Source organism: Nilaparvata lugens, chromosome 2 (genome assembly GCF_014356525.2).
Source record: "Nilaparvata lugens isolate BPH chromosome 2, ASM1435652v1, whole genome shotgun sequence".
Taxonomy (NCBI): Eukaryota; Metazoa; Arthropoda; class Insecta; order Hemiptera; family Delphacidae; genus Nilaparvata; species Nilaparvata lugens.
Window position 1 is genome coordinate 896,630 of NC_052505.1, and position 18,741 is coordinate 915,370.

Below are 18,741 nucleotides of genomic sequence, written 5' to 3' on the forward strand. Positions count from 1 at the left end.
GGCGATGACATGCATCAATCGACGTGCGGTCCAGCTTCACGTTCAGCGCCTTCCCGATCTCCAGTATTCTGCCCTGGACGTCCTCGTTGTTCATCTCGGGAACTCCGAACACTTCAAGGGTGTTTCTTCGGCCATATTGCTCCTGATCGTCCTGTTTCAGTTCTAACTCCCGAAGTTTGGTTTTTAGGTGCGAGTTTTCTTCCTTCAGGGCGGTTATTGATGCCCCCTGCTTCGCGATTTCCTTTGCATTTTCTTCCAGAGTTTTTCTGCAGGCAGCTATTTCAGCTCCGAGCTTATCCAGTAGCTCGTCTTTCATTTTTGTTAGTAGTATATTTAATTGTTCAATCGTCACTGGAGCACTACTACTCGTCGCTGAATTTGTGTTTGCCTTAACTGGAGTAGAGTCTGAATTGGCTCGTTGGAGACGTAAAGCACTGGTACACTTCTTACATGACCAAACTTTGCCGGTTCCTTGAAATACATCGAGATCGTTGTCGGTGAGCTCCACACAAGCACCATGGAACATACAGCTGCAATTCGAGCAAGTTATTTTCGATTTCGATGCACGATTAACTTGTTGTTTGCAGCTCTCGCAACTCATCTTGTAGGCGACCGTATTTAAACAACAATCGATCACAGTGAATTCACTAATAGAGTAACCAGTCCTACTGCTTTAAATTCTTCAAATTTGCGGTTATACACGGAGATTCCGTAAAGCTAGAACATTGTATTTCGGTTATAACTTGATTCAAGAAACAAACAGATAAGGCGCACAAATGATAAACGAACCTTTCACCTCGAATGCTCAACAACAACTGTGAACACTAAGAACTCTGAGAACTCTAAGAACACTGTGAACAACAAGAGTATAACACTATTCTGTAAAATGTATGCCGGGCACTCTCTTTAATTCAGGCCTTTTCCCAAGTTATAATAGTAAATTTAATACGCAATAGACTAGAGCCATTATTGTAAGTGAGTTAGCGAAATAATTATTTTCTCTCTCTATTATGAACGGCCATGACTTCGAGTTTCCCATGATAGATATTTAAAAATTGTGGCTCCGAGTCGTCGAGGAATGTAGATTATGGAATTATCTCTAAAACTTAGCCTTCTTGTCGCGACATAAAATGCGATAAGTTGGAAAACAGCAAGCATTGAAATTATAACAAACTACCGATTTTGCAGTTACTATTTGGTCCAAAGGCTGTAGAAGCCACGCGACGATTGGTCAAATTGATTCCATTCGCCCAATAGGAGACCTGTTTCTAAATACAGTAGTGGGGATTCCCCAGTCGAGAGACCAGATTACGTTCCGGAGGACACTTTGCTAGGAGCACTACGAGAGTAAAGATGTAGTCATTATGTTTCGCCCTTTTTGGGCAGGTTTATAAGTTTATTTCAGTAGTTAATGTAGGAGCTAGTTTTATTTTTTATTAATGTTTAAATTTACTAGTAGTGCCATGTCCTGAAAGGTTTAATTGTGTTTCTTCATCATGTACGAATAATTGTTTCTTCAAATAACCGCTAAGGTACGTAAAATAAGGTTAAAATATAATTTAGGGAAATTAATTAATTGAAACTTCAATCAAAAGATTTTATCAACAAAGCCTGTTATTTTTCAAGTTAATAATATTGATTGAGAATAATCCTTTTGATTTTATTAGTGATGGAAGATACTTATAATTTTTTTCTACAGAAGTATAGAAAGTTTTCAGTTACGTTACATTTGAGTTATTGTTCCTGGAGATATATTATCGTAGAGTATTGCTGAAAGTCAGGAAGATAGCCTTTAAATTGAAATGAAACTTTTAAGAATTGTTCATATTGAGTTTATGACATTTTTTAATTTATATTTTTCAGACTCTGTTTTCTTATGTCATTAAGGCTTTTGAATGATTTAGTAATTTTTTATGATAGAATCTTAATAGATGAAGAAGAAAGTTTTTCTTCTCCAGGAAATTAATATTAATGAATGTTCAAATTTTAATACAATTTAAATTATTTTCTATGTGTCTACTAATTTTATTTAATTAAAGGTGAATCTTATAAGGCAAACATTATCTTTCCTTAAAGTGAAATTTTCAATATTTTTTTCTTTTATTGTGTTATAAAGTGTCTTGTTTTATTAGGTGATAAATTCATAATTTCAGTTGATACTAGTTTTTGGACTTGTATTTGTAGGTAAATCAATCATAAACTCTGGAATGTTCATTTTTAATTAAGGTTCTGAGCAGTTTTGGGCGAATGCCCGTTATTTACACTTGGATTGCGTCCTAAAGTTCATAAATAATAAATAAAATAAATGTTGGCTAGCGCACAAGTTCCAACAATACTAGCCGAGCTACTATATGAAAAATTATATTTGATTTTGCAAACCAAACGAAAAATATCATAAAGTTAACATCATAATTAATGAAGTATTCATTTTTCTAAAAGCATTATATTAATTTATTACGAGTGTTTTCATAAAGTTGCATTGTAGATTAATGACACTCTGGCAAGTAATTTGTTTTAAATCTGTTAAATTTTGAGAAGGAAATCAGAACGTCAAGATAAAATCTAAATTAAATAACAGAATAACTCCTGTTTTAGCTTTTGATGAATTGTAGGAAGAGTTAGAAATTAATGCTGTATACATTTATTTACAGCGGTTCATGTGTGTCCCCAAACCAACTTCTTGTACTACCACCCCTTTGGTTCCGCAACTTTATGTAAAACCGCTCCAAGACACCCGTTCAGACGACAGGTCTAGGGACGTAAGAGGACGTCGCCGTCAAGCCAAATTCAACCGGTAAAAGCTCACCGCCAAAAACAAGGTACTGTAACCCCGACGATAAAGCAACGTACAAACCAACGAAAGTGCAGTGTAGTGAAACAAAGGTTCATTCGAGAATGTCAATAAAAAGTGGGGATTCAAAATTATTATGAAATGGGTTATATGGGTTACTATCGACGAAATTTGGGTTCAACGGGTTTTTTTCTTTCTTGAGTAATTTCATGTTGAAATTGATTGGTTATTTTATGACTGATCTTGTTTGGTTTTGTGACGTATTGCTATCTAAACGGGGATAGTAATGCGCCCCCGAATCAGATGAAGAATGTCAACAAAGTAACATGATATTGTTGTTTCTGTTGTTCGATTTTAGCTGCCAATGTTTATTGAAGCTGTTTGTATTTTTCTATTATTTCAATTGTAGTGTTATTCTATAGTATAAACCTATTAAATCAGGCATGGCAAGATTAATTGAAGTTTTCTTGACTCTAGCCCGTTCACCTGCATGAATTAGGTATAGACTCAGGTATTTTCTAGATGTGTCGGCCTATTTCTAAATTCTAAATTTTATTCTAAATTATCTTCTTTGGCACACAACTGCGCCGACTCTGCTGTCTAGAGATATTTAAATCTCTGGAATTCAAATTTTCTAAAAAATTAAATTTTTCATAACTTACTCTAATAATACTAGATCAATTTTTCTGAGTCTATACTTAATAATTCATTCTGTGAACGTGTTAACTGTCAATATTTTGGGTTTGGAGTTGAATGAATAATTTATAGTTGCTACTCCAATTTTTCTGATGTTTAAATAATTGTAGATGAAATAGGGAAGTTATTAAGTTCAGTAAATCCATTAAAATGAAAATCTTTTGAAGTGCTTAAAGATAAAGTTAGGTATCATTGATGCTTAAGTTGAAAGTATTCTAAAACTTAATATTGGAATTGATTTTTGAGAAATTGCATAGGTGAAAAAACAACTGATTCTAAGTGCTGAATAAATTTTTGTATTCTGTAATTCCGTGAATGATGATAGAAATTATTGTAATGTCAACGTACGTATTCTGGTCTCACGTCTGGTAGTTGAATATCAGTATAGTAGTAGTGAAAGTGAATATTGAGATTTTAAAGGTCAACCCAAGTAAATTAGGAAAATTCGGAAATTATTATGGGAGAATGTTTGAGGAAAATAGGAAATTTTTTTGATAAGTTTAGGTAGATCGAAGGTAATCAGAGAATAAATAGGAAACTGTTTTATTAGTTATTGTTGATATGTAGTTTTGAAAAGTTGATGAGTAGTTTTGGCCTTGAGATGTTTAAACTAAATAATTGGGTATTGTAGATTAAAGTTGAAACGATAATCAAATCCTTGGGAATTTGTATGAAAATAAGTTGATTCAGATGAGTTTGTTAAGTCCCTTTATCAGTAATGTTTATTCTCGAAAAGGTGAATCAGTTTTATTATTGGAAATATTTCTTTTTTAGGTGTGATTTTTGCGGTAGGCATGCGTAGTGATAGTGTAAAGATCCGTTGTGTTGATGACGTTTCCTGTAGACTGTGGGGAATTTTTTTGTTTGTTTAGTTGAGACTCAAGATTTAGAGGAGGACAAGGAGATGTCCTGCCTGTGTGTGTTGTTGTTGAATTTAGGTAATCGGCGCGAGTGTAGGTCCGTGTCCAGAGAGAACGGAGCACTGCCCGAAAGTTGTCCATGTAACAAATCAAGGAATCTAGCTGTGACTAACCTTGCAAATTTGTACGGTGGAATTGTATGATTCTAGCGAAAGGCACCGAAGATGGTGTGAGCTAAGATTTTTTTTGTATCTAGTAAACGGTCTGGTTCATTCGAGAGTTATGGGGCTCGTCAGTAGAATAACGTAAACCGAAATCTAGAATATTTAGTGAGTCTTCGTAGTGATTGTAAGGAAAACAATCAGCGTAATGCAGTTTAGGGAAGCCCAGTCAAAAGGTTCGTTAATGTTTGGTAGGAAAGTCAGCCGCAAAAACACGAGTAATAATTGGTAAAAAAAAGGGGTATTATTGAGTTTAAAGTTGCTTAGAAATTTGGTATGGTAACGAAAATTGAAGGTTTTAGACACTGAATATTTAAAGTGATTAGTTCAGGTATACAAATAAAATAACAGAGAAACTTTTTCGAGTACCTAGGTAATGTTAAAATGGTTATCAGTGAAAGTAGAAATAAATATTGGAACAGTACTGAACGGGTTGAATTAAAATAAAATTAACAGTGAAATTCTTCTAGTTGTATTTGAAATGAAAAGGGAAAATCTCTTGAGTTAAGCATGAGTTTAAATTATTCTGTAGTTGAGAGTTGAAAGGTTGATTAAAAATTTTAATTGGGGATATGGAAGTAGAAATATGTAGGAAAATTCGTGTCAAAAGGAAATAGAATTCTTGTTGGGAAAATTAAATTGAGGTAATTAACAGTAGTAGGACCCTTTAGAGATAAGTAGTCAAAAAGAGAATTAATAAATAAAAAAAAAAAAAAATAGGAAAATCTTTAATGAAATGATACATTTTTTAATGATGAATAGTAAAATTGCAATCAAGTTTTCCATGTGAATAAGTTGAGATATTTTGAGATCTAGTAGAGTAATTGAAACTAGACGGATATGAAGTTTATTGTTGAGAAATAATTATGTGAGGCTCCAGTAAGGTTGAAAATGTCAGTGAACTTGAGAATCAGTAATAGTGTAATAGTAGTCTATTAATGTGTTAGTGTATTGGTAAATTTCATAATGTTGATAATGAGAAGTCAAGCCTTAGCAGTCCCAAGCTAGTTGATCGAGTTGAATTTTCATATTATTAAATCATGCCTTGAAAATTATTCTTCCAGTGTTTAGAGAAAATGTCACGTACTTTGAGTTTGCGATAAATAATAGCCTGGCACTCGATCATAGTTTTGTTTTGACTAGCGTTCTAGGTTTCCTACTAGAATATTATAATGAAAAGTGTTTTTCTCATGATTGTGGAATGCAAAATCGCGCTTGTGTCATATAGCTCTCGCGTTGATCTAATAATGCAGCTTCAATAATTGTTATCCTTGAATCGTAGTCGATGTAGAATAGTATTGCCTACTGAATTGCTTTATATTGTTAAAAATATGTTGCTCTCTCAACTCTATAGTAATGATAGTTTGATTTCAATACATTCAGCAGAGTGAAAAAGTTTCATCCTTTACTATTATAATCAATGTACTTCATATTTTACAACAGCAGAGTAACATAGGACCAATTAAAACTATGATGTCTTTTAAACGTTTTCCCTTGTTAGAGTTTGCCAAGAAAATAACCAGGGACCCAATAAAGTGATTGAAGTATTCAAGATTATTATACTCGGTCCATCTTTAGTGCCTACTTAAAAGGTGGACACGCCCATATTGTTTTGTCCTGACTCTTGCCACAGTTTTAAAGACTCTTGCCACAAATCTCAATTAGTTATACATTTTGCTGAATTTCGGAATGATTAAAGAGATTTCTTTTGAAGAGGGCCCGCTTCAAATTGGATCCTACTATCAATCCAGAAATTCGACTCTCCAAATCATACAGAATGCCTCTATGGTAACATATCCTGATTAGATTTCTTTTTGCGTGTTTCACACCGGAAGGAAGGGGAGTGTGCCGGGCACTGTCTTTAATTCAGGCCTTTTCCCAAGTTATAATAGTAAATTTAATACGCAATAGACTAGAGCCATTATTGTAAGTGAGTTAGCGAAATAAATTATTTTCTCTCTCTATTATGAACGGCCATGACTTCGAGTTTCCCATGATAGATTTTTAAAAATTGTGGCTCTGAGTCGTCGAGGAATGTAGATTATGGAATTATCTCTAAAACTTAGCCTTCTTGTCGCGACATAAAATGCGATAAGTTGGAAAACAGCAAGCATTGAAATTATAACAAACTACCGATTTTGCAGTTACTATTTGGTCCAAAGGCTGTAGAAGCCACGCGACGATTGGTCAAATTGATTCCATTCGCCCAATAGGAGACCTGTTTCTAAATACAGTAGTGGGGATTCCCCAGTCGAGAGACCAGATTACGTTCCGGAGGACACTTTGCTAGGAGCACTACGAGAGTAAAGATGTAGTCATTATGTTTCGCCCTTTTTGGGCAGGTTTATAAGTTTAGATCATTAGTGTAATATTACATTTTTCTTCTCACATTGGAATCGAATCTTCAATTCAAGATCTATGGAACTTTATAGTAAATGTCAGAGTTATCAATAGACAGACAAATTTTTTGACGGAGAATTTATTATCGTAAATGTTTGTTGCATTGTTCCATAATGTCACCGAGGTAGGGTTAACAAATTACTAAATAAATCGTTTATTTGAATAGAATATATGTATAAAAATTTAAAATAACATTTTCAAAATAAAGTTTTATTGAGAACAGATGTAGAATGTGAATTCTAAACTTATAAGTTATAATTTTGTGTTGACGTGTCTGTAAAGATCGATATTGAACAGGGCGTTGTCTTTCGTGACTGGCAACTTGTGTCTTTTTCCTGTTGGACCTTCTTCTGAATATATGGCTGGCTGTTGCTTGTATAATTTTGTGCTCTGAATTATTGTCTGTTTAAGTAAATTTATTAATGTTTTAAATTGAGTTTTATATAAATTTTTGTGCATAATTTGCTGTTTGTATAGTAAAGCCAATAGCCACTGTGTTTCAACTGTAAACTAGATAAGTATTTTTTTAGTTCGTAATAACTCTGAAATCATTAGGCTTGTAAGTTATAATTGTTCTTTGTATATTTCTGTATTTTGTGTATTTTCATCTGAAGATTATAAGTTAATTTGCTCTGAAAACTGGATTTCTCATTCATAGGCAATAGATCCATTCACAGTTCATCAAGTATCTATTTTATTGGAGCCGACAACTTTCCTTAGTGTGATAGGTGTTATATGCTATTCCAACCGTTTAAAGGAAAAATTGGTAGCACGGCAAATGGTACCCCTGGTGGGACAGAATTACAAAATAAATATGTTCCAAATAGTACACTATGAAATCCCTGGTTATAGAAATTATTAGTGGATAGATATCTTGATAGGTTATGAATGGTTTGTTGCTGAGTGGGAGGTCGGTTCAAGAGAGATCAAGTTTTAATGAATCAGTGCATATTACAAAATGGCATACAATATGAAAAATATTAAAATTGATGATGAGTTAATAGCTGCCTTAACACAACTGTTTGATAAGCAAGATGCTAGGTTAGACCAAATGTTTAAAAATCAAAATGCTAAGATTGATAATTTGAAACAAAATCAAAGTGCTAGGTTTGATGAGATGAAGCAAGAATTTGCTAGCATTAGACTAGAGCAGTTAGTATAAACCTTCTATTGAAAAATGCAAATGAAACAGTGAAAGATAATCATGAAGATGAAAACAAATTGAAGCAGGATGATAGTAGTGTTAGTTACAAGATCAACTCATTCAAGTTCTGACAATATAGGCCTAGTTACTGTTGTTGAAAAAGTCAACCATAGTGAAAGTGTAGAATTGAGTAAAGAAGTAGGTAGGGAGTTGTCTTCATTGAAAGTCAACTATCAAGAAAGTACTATTGCTACATTGAAGGTTAGGAAAACAGTAAACAAATCGAATGTTTCTATGGATCAGATTACTACATCGAAAGTTAGGAAAACAGTAAATAAAATGAATGATTACATGAGACAGGTTTCTGTGGAGGTTAGGAACAATGTGAACAAAATGAATGTTGCTTTGAGTCAAGTTGATGAGTTCAACTTTCAACTGAGAATTGAAAAGGTGTATGCAATGCATTCTCAAGTGAGCATGATTGACTTTTGTGAGCAAAATTTGCTTTGTTAAAACAAATGAACCTATGAATAAAATCATGCTATTGAAGAAAACAAAACACAAAGTCACCATTGATGTGTTAGTATTCAAAGGTTGTTTCAAGTTGCTTATTTACAAGATGATGACAGTGAGTCACATGATGAAAGGGTATTCTTCCAACACACAATGATTAGGAATCCTGTGTCATGCCGGGATTCAGAATAGCAATGACCGTAAATACTACGTATGGTAAGAGTCCATAATTGTATCTTTTTTCTTTCCTGTAGCCTATTTTCTTGGCCCTTAATCTTTTCAATTTTCGATTCTTTCCTGTCTTTGTGTAATATTCAGTAAAATTCTTCTATGATGCATATCTTAACCAATCTTGTCCATAGTCATTTAAATTTGTATTTTTTCTGAAATAATATTAGAAGTTGAAATAGTAGCTTATTTTCCTAATCTTTAATTGTTGACAAAACTTAACTTTTCTAAAATCTATCCATTGTTGTGTAAATAATTGTTTGCTTGCGGTATATTTTTTCATCATGTATTACATATTTTAATCATGTCTATTTTTTTTTTTGGTGTCATATTAGGTAATTAGGTTTTTCAGAGCAATTTTGTCCCTTGTTCTCATCTTTCATTGCATATTGTGCCATAAGCCATTTGTAATTAGGTTATAGTTTTCTTCTGGGCTTTTAACCCATTTTGCATTTTATTTTTTCTTTGCTGTCCAATACTTTGGATTTTTGGTAGACAAGTAGGTGTGATTTTTTTTAGAGGTGTGGGCGTGAACCACATACGGCTGGACTCGATTATCTGACCTACTTGTTTGCGATATAAAAACCTTATGACTGCAACAACAAATGTTTGTAAAACCTTTTGCATACTTTTGTTTTTGTGGTCCGATACTAGAGTCTGCTATCACATTGCCTTACAGACATCTAGGAACTTTCCACCCAGTCACAATAGTCAACATATTTTTTTTCCTTCACCAGTTGTTTTTGTGGGAGTGATAGCTCACAATTATAACAAATTAGAGTCATACTTGGAATTTACAAAATTCCATAGTAGTATATTTTATTAAATATACTTCCTCATGAAAGTTCAGTACTGACATGTAGGATAGGCTCTAATTAATCTTTCTCTTCTTTGTATTGTTTTAGGGAATTTATTTACCCAGTTTTCTTTTTCTCTTGTTTGTATTTTTTAGGGAACTTATTTACCCAGTTTTCATCTTGATCATCTTTGTATCATAATCTTGAAATGTTTATACTTATTATACAGTCTTTAAATTTTAAATTATTTTAAAAAATAATTGGTTTAATTTAAAACGTTGTGTTATATTATCAATTGAAATGAGTTAAAGGCTAAAATTTTTCTAAAGTGTTTTGTAATTGATATTTTTTTTTAAATTTTCAAACTGTTTGTTCTATAAATTTTGATATGATTGATTATCGTTTGAAATGGATGCTGGAGTGTATGTAGAATTTTTAGTGGGGTTTGTTGATTAGAATTTTGCTGGTATGTGATTGTTTTTTTTGAGATGGAAACCCATTATTGCCTAAAGAAGGAATAACAGAGGTTATGACTTAGAGAGGCAGTAATGAGATAATATTTTTTGTGTTGATTACTTATGTTGATTGCCATAGATGCAAAAATAATTATTAATAATGTTGATTGCCATAGATGCAAAATGATGATTACTTATGAATATTGTTTGCCTTTGAAGCAGAATATTATTGATGTTTTGAATGGTTTCTTGTTTAATGTTTGATAGTAAAGTTTTGTCATGAAATGTAGTTTGTGTTTAGAACATTGAAGAGTCGAAATAAACTATAGTATCCAACAAACGATGATTAATAATATTAAATAATTTGCTTTTTATACAATTTTTGAACAAAATTAAAACTAAATAATTTTGAAACCCTGAATGATAAATCATAAATGTGAAATGAACATGCTATAAATGAAATGTTATATTAAATAATAATGAAATGCAAATATATTATGAAATGATTGAATAGAAGACCAAATGTCTGAAATTATTGAAATATGTATTGAAATTAAATTTTTGTTGTGTTGTTATGATGTTGTTTTTTACAATTTTGATAATGATACAGGGTGTTATGAAATTATATTTCTATTTTGAAGAATGGATTAAAATTTTGATATTTGAACAGTGAATAAATGAATGATTTTTTTTTTTAAATTTATCATTGATATGTCCATATTTTACAATTTATGTATTGCTGACTGTATAATAAGATGTTAACAAATTTCAATTTCATAAATACTTAAAATAATTTTTATGTGTATTAGATTGTATTGATAGCCTAATCAAGTTTTTCTTCTTAGTTTATAAGCATTTTAAGATAACAGGTACAGCACAGACATTAACATTGAAATAGTTATCATGTGAATCTCGAAATCAGTAACAAGTGAACGCCATGAAGAGTGTTAAGAACATTTGGGTGATTTTCAAACTAGTGTGACATAACTACGCCAATATCTACGCTGCAGCCTACACCAATAAATACGCCAATGTCAACACCAATAACTACGCCAAAATCTACGCCGATGCCTGTGCTGATGCCAACGCGAATATCAATGCCAATAGCTACGCCAATGCCAATAGCTGCGCCAATACTGATGCCAAAATCTGCGCCAATGCTGATGCCAAAATCTGCGCCAATGCTGATGCCAACAACAATGTCAACACCAATAACTATGCCAAAGCCTGCGCCAATGCTGATGCCAACAACAAAAATCAATGCCAATGCCTGCGCCAATGCCAATAGCTACGCCAATGCCAAAATCTGCGCCAATGCCAACAACAAAAATCAATGCCAATAGCTATGCCAAAAATCTGCGCCAATGCTGATGCCAACAACAAAAATCAATGCCGATGCCTGCGCAAATGCCAATAGCTACGCCAATGCCAAAAATCTGCGCCAATGCTGATGCCAACAACAAAAATCAATGCCAATAGCTACGCCAATGCCAATGCCAACAACAAAAATCAATGCCAATAGCTACACCAATGCCTGCGCCAATGCTGATGCCAACACCAAAATCAACGCCGATGCCTGTGCTGATGTCAATAGCTACGCCGACACCAAAGCATACGCCAATAACAATGCCAACGCTTATTGCTGACTTTGTATCTCAAACTTCAACACTACTACATTACCTGGAGGTAATTGCCATCCATGTTCACATTCACAACTTTGAATTCAGAAGAACAGTCACAGTATCATGAAAGAATTGATTCAAAAAATCCTCTCCTAAATTATTCCTGTATGCAGAACTCTAAACCTTGAAAACTGAAAATATCAAAAAACCAAACCTTACCTAAATTAATCCTCACCTAAATTAATCCTGTATGCAGCGTCTATCTCTTTTCCAAAAAAAAATGAATTACATTGTCATTTCAAGCCTGAAATGTACATTGTATAATTACAAATATGATACAAAAGTTATGTGACTCTGTATTGAATTTGGAATGCAGCCGTATACTACAAACATGAAGGAATGCTAACTGAGATGTCACCGGTATCAAGTTTGGAATGCAGCCGTCTACTACAAACATGAAGCAATGCTAACTGAGATGTCACCTGTATCGAGTTTGGTATGCAGCAGTCGACTACAAGTATCAGCCCAACACTACGTGCATCCAGATCAGCCCAACACTTAACGTCATCACATTGGAGTCACACTTAACTGAAAATCATACTGAGTGCCTTAACGGACTGTTTTACAAAATGTGCATCAATAAAATCAACCGCGTCAATAGTGAAAGAAATGAACATTTTTTGATTTATTGAAATTTTATGTGAAAATTAAATGTAACAATTCATCAATTCATTTAAATAATAAATAATAATAATAAATTTTTCATTCAACATACTAAATTTTTTTTTATGCAATAAAAATTAAATTTTCTATCTATTAAATTTATGTGCAATTTCAAAAAACTATTCTTTACATATTAAACTTTCTGTTGAGATATTTTTCTTTAAATTATAAAGCTAAATCAAAAGTAATATTGATATTCTATATTTTGAGATATTGTTTGGAAACATATAACAAACGCTATTGATGAATTTTTATAATAATTTTCAATATTTTTGGATGACATGTAATGTTTTTCTAGAAAAAATTGTTACTGTTCTCGAATTTAAATTCAACAATTTTCATTAGGGTCAATGTAAATTTTTTCTTTAAATTTTCAAACAGTAAAATTTTTTTTATGTCAAGAGGGGGGTATTTGTAATATTACATTTTTCTTCTCACATTGGAATCGAATCTTCAATTCGAGATCTATGGAACTTTATAGTAAATGTCAGAGTTATCAATAGACGGACAAATTTTTTGACGGAGAATTTATTATCGTAAATGTTTGTTGCATTGTTCCATAATGTCACCGAGGTAGGGTTAACAAATTACTAAATAAATCGTTTATTTGAATAGAATATATGTATAAAAATTTAAAATAACATTTTCAAATAAAGTTTTATGAGAACAGATGTAGAATGTGAATTCTAAACTTATAAGTTATAATTTTGTGTTGACGTGTCTGTAAAGATCGATATTGAACAGGGCGTTGTCTTTCGTGACTGGCAACTTGTGTCTTTTTCCTGTTGGACCTTCTTCTGAATATATGGCTGGCTGTTGCTTGTATAATTTTGTGCTCTGAATTATTGTCTGTTTAAGTAAATTTATTAATGTTTTAAATTGAGTTTTATATAAATTTTGTGCATAATTTGCTGTTTGTATAGTAAAGCCAATAGCCACTGTGTTTCAACTGTAAACTAGATAAGTATTTTTTTAGTTCGTAATAACTCAGGCCTTTTCCCAAGTTATAATAGTAAATTTAATACGCAATAGACTAGAGCCATTATTGTAAGTGAGTTAGCGAAATAAATTATTTTCTCTCTCTATTATGAACGGCCATGACTTCGAGTTTCCCATGATAGATATTTAAAAATTGTGGCTCCGAGTCGTCGAGGAATGTAGATTATGGAATTATCTCTAAAACTTAGCCTTCTTGTCGCGACATAAAATGCGATAAGTTGGAAAACAGCAAGCATTGAAATTATAACAAATTACCGATTTTGCAGTTACTATTTGGTCCAAAGGCTGTAGAAGCCACGCGACGATTGGTCAAATTGATTCCATTCGCCCAATAGGAGACCTGTTTCTAAATACAGTAGTGGGGATTCCCCAGTTGAGAGACCAGATTACGTTCCGGAGGACACTTTGCTAGGAGCACTACGAGAGTAAAGATGTAGTCATTATGTTTCGCCCTTTTTGGGCAGGTTTATAAGTTTAGATCATTAGTTAATGTTAATGTAGGAGGTAGTTTTATTTTTTATTAAAGTTTAAATTTTCTAGTAGTGCCATGTCCTGAAAGGTTTAATTGTGTTTCTTCTTCATGTACGAATAATTGTTTCTTCAAATAACCGCTAAGGTACGTAAAATAAGGTTAAAATATAATTTAGGGAAATTAATTAATTGAAACTTCAATCAAAAGATTTTATCAACAAAGCCTGTTATTTTTCAATTTGATAATATTGATTGAGAATAATCCTTCTGATTTTATTAGTGATGGAAGATAATAATAAATTTTTTTTCTACAGAAGTATAGAAAGTTTTCAGTTACGTTACATTTGAGTTATTGTTCCTGGAGATATATTATCGTAGAGTATTGCTGAAAGTCAGGAAGATAGCCTTTAAATTGAAATGAAACTTTTAAGAATTGTTCATATTGAGTTTATGACATTTTTTAATTTATATTTTTCAGACTCTGTTTTCTTATGTCATTAAGGCTTTTGAATGATTTAGTAAATTTTTTATGATAGAAATCTTAATAGATGAAGAAGAAAGTTTTCTTCTCCAGGAAATTAATATTAATGAATGTTCAAATTTTAATACAATTTAAATTATTTTCTATGTGTCTACTAATTTTATTTAATTAAAGGTGAATCTTATAAGGCAAACATTATCTTTCTTAAAGTGAAATTTTCAATATTTTTTTTCTTTTATTGTGTTATAAAGTGTCTTGTTTTATTAGGTGATAAATTCATAATTTCAGTTGATACTAGTTTTTGGACTTGTATTTGTAGGTAAATCAAATCATAAACTCTGGAATGTTCATTTTTAATTAAGGTTCTGAGCAGTTTTGGGCGAATGCCCGTTATTTACACTTGGATTGCGTCCTAAAGTTCATAAATAATAAATAAAATAAATGTTGGCTAGCGCACAAGTTTCCAACAATACTAGCCGAGCTACTATATGAAAAATTATATTTGATTTTGCAAACCAAACGAAAAATATCATAAAAGTTAACATCATAATTAATGAAGTATTCATTTTTCTAAAAGCATTATATTAATTTATTACGAGTGTTTTCATAAAGTTGCATTGTAGATTAATGACACTCTGGCAAGTAAATTTGTTTTAAATCTGTTAAATTTTGAGAAGGAAATCAGAACGTCAAGATAAAATCTAAATTAAATAACAGAATAAACTCCTGTTTTAGCTTTTGATGAATTGTAGGAAGAGTTAGAAATTAATGCTGTAATACATTTATTTACAGCGGTTCATGTGTGTCCCCAAACCAACTTCTTGTACTACCACCCCTTTGGTTCCGCAACTTTATGTAAAACCGCTCCAAGACACCCGTTCAGACGACAGGTCTAGGGACGTAAGAGGACGTCGCCGTCAAGCCAAATTCAACCGGTAAAAGCTCACCGCCAAAAACAAGGTACTGTAACCCCGACAATAAAGCAACGTACAAACCAACGAAAGTGCAGTGTAGTGAAACAAAGGTTCATTCGAGAATGTCAATAAAAAGTGGGGATTCAAAATTATTATGAAATGGGTTATATGGGTTACTATCGACGAAATTTGGGTTCAACGGGTTTTTTTCTTTCTTGAGTAATTTCATGTTGAAATTGATTGGTTATTTTATGACTGATCTTGTTTGGTTTTGTGACGTATTGCTATCTAAACGGGGATAGTAATGCGCCCCCGAATCAGATGAAGAATGTCAACAAAGTAACATGATATTGTTGTTTCTGTTGTTCGATTTTAGCTGCCAATGTTTATTGAAGCTGTTTGTATTTTTCTATTATTTCAAATTGTAGTGTTATTCTATAGTATAAACCTATTAAATCAGGCATGGCAAGATTAATTGAAGTTTTCTTGACTCTAGCCCGTTCACCTGCATGAATTAGGTATAGACTCAGGTATTTTCTAGATGTGTCGGCCTATTTCTAAATTCTAAATTTTATTCTAAATTATCTTCTTTGGCACATATCGTAAATAATTGTGTTGCATTCCATGGTATCACCAAAACAGAGAAACAGAATTAATAGATTATTTAAATATAGATGATATATAAATTTAAAATAACAGTTTCGAAATAAAGTTTTATTGAGAACAAATGTAAAATGTAAATTCTAAACTTGTAATTTATAATTTTTTGGAATTTAATAACGGTGACATGTGCATAACGTCGTCACTGGTTTGAGGTGTGTCTACAAGGCTTTGCTCTGTACTTTGTGTTTTTCCTTCTCTCTAAAAAATGGTGGCTGGCTATGTGTTCTGGATTTGTGTTCTCTGAATATTTTTCTGTTTAAGTGAATTTTTAATGTTTTAAATTGAGTTTTGAACAGTTTTATGGTGTTCTAATTTTGTATAAAATCGTTTTGTGTATACAAGCCTATAGCCATTGTTTTCAACTATATAACTGGATAAGTATTTTAGCTTGTAATGATGCTAGGATGTTTAAGTGTGTAAGGTATTATTTTTTTAGATTTGTGTTGTATATTGCCAATATTCTTCTGAAGATTATAAGTTGGTTTGCTCTGTAAACTGGATTTCTCATTTGAGTATTTTTATCATATGTTAGGACAATCCAGTCGGGGGTCCAGACTAGACGTCTGGCTAAACGGATATGGCGAGCGAAGCGAGCCTGACGGCTAGTAATATAATATTCCCAGGATTGAAGTAGCAGTGCCCAATCAATTTTTCCGCGATAAATGCATTTAAATCTTCAACTTGGTGCCAACCTAACAAAGTCAACACAACTTAATGCCAACCTGACAAAATTATTAATTTAGTTGCCAGTTAACAACTGTTTCGAAGAGGTACTCTATCTAGATTATAGTTCTATAGTGACATATGATATGGAAAATTCAATTATAATTATTAAGAGATTGGGAGAAAAAGAATATACATGCTAAAAGACGAACTTTGAACCCTTAAAAACAACCCTTAGAGTTGAAATATCGCCAAAAGATTTCATAGTGCGCCTCTAAAGGGCCAACTGAACATACCTACCAAATTTGAACGTTTTTGGTTTGGTAGATTTTCAGTTCTACGAGTGAGTGAGTGAGTCAGTCAGTGAGTGAGTGAGTGCCATTTCGCTTATATATATATATATAACTTATAATACAGGTGATGAACGTATGTGTTTGTCAAGTTCTGTTCAATCTAATAGAATCTATAAGAACGGAAAAATGAACATTTTGTTAATTAGTTTGGTGTAAACGCAGCTTTATGACGGTATTATGAATAATTATGTGATTAAACTTCAGCCAAGTTCAGGTTGGTTGCTTAGCAACAGATCGGAACTATTGAAGTGTTGGGTTGCTGAGGTCCACATTATAATAGCAGTCGTGGAGAAAGATATGAGGACAGCGTTGCCGATTCTCTGCCTTGCTGATACTGGCATATGTAGGCTATTCAAATAATCATATCAGGCTAGGCGCACACCAGTTAATCAACACAAGACAAGACATGATCAGACAGGCTTAGTCACAATACTTCACATAGCTGCTTGTGACGCAACTCACACTAATTAGTCATTGCAATTAGACCATGTCTTGATAAGCAACAATGTGAAGTATTGTGACTAAACGTGTCTGATCATGTCTTGTCTTGTGTTGATTAACTGGTGTGCACCTAGCCTTACTGTTCATTCTTGTTTGAAATAATCAATTATATTTTATGCGTTAAGAAATTAGGCTATATTTTTCAATGATTTGAATTTTCATGATAATTAATATTGGATATTTTGTTAATTATTTATATTTCTAAATTGTTAAAAAGAGATCTGGAAACGTTGAGGAGCTAGAAAAGAATAGAGCTCTATACTTTGTTGAACGATAGTCAAGGATAGCAATACCAGTTTCAATCAAATACCGCCATTATAACGTGGACCTCACTTTAAGCACCAAACTGAACATGGATGAAGTTCATTAATAATATAGTGAGGTCCACGCTATAATGGCAGGGTTTGATTAGCAATGGTATTGCTATCTTTGTCTATAATTCAACAAAGCGGCTCTCTCTCGCTTCGCTCTGTTGCCAGATCGTCTTTTAACAATGTAGAATTAATAATTAATTAGTAGTTCTGTGAACAGTAGACCTCACGCAGTATTCTCATCCACAAGTACCTGATTGAAACTAAACTAGACCTTATGGAAATACAGCGTTAGACTGGCTCCTCCACACATCTGTGTAATCACTTGTCAGCTGATTTATGATGAATAATTCTATAGTCTGATTTTTACTCTAATATTGGCGTATGAAGGAGGCTCCTTTTTCCTTTTATATTATCCTTGAAATGCAAAATTTTCAAAAACCTTGTAAATACATCGACGCACAATTTAAAAAGGAACATATCTGTCAACTTTCATGAAAATCTATTACCGCGTTTCGCCGTAAATGCGCAACATATAAACATTTAAATATTAAGAGAAATGCCAAACCGTCGACTTGAATCTTAGACCTCACTTCGCTCGGTCAATGAAACAATGTGGATTGATGAACATTGATAATATTTTCTTGATAATATCCTACAAAGTTTAGTTGACTATTGTATTTATCATTGGTTGTTGATATGTTGAAAGTTAATTGATGTATTATGTCTGATACAGTGAGCAGAGTGAGAGAGAACGAATCAGGAGCTGCTTGTCTCCGGAATGATTGAGCGAGCGATGCGAGTTCTCACTTCCTGTTGCAGTCACCACTCATTTGGATTGAGAGGTGAGTGAACTTTACAATTTTTGTAGATATCCCTTTAAGGGTGGCCATTCACGACACGACAAGTGTGTTGAGCATGTGTGTGCACACATG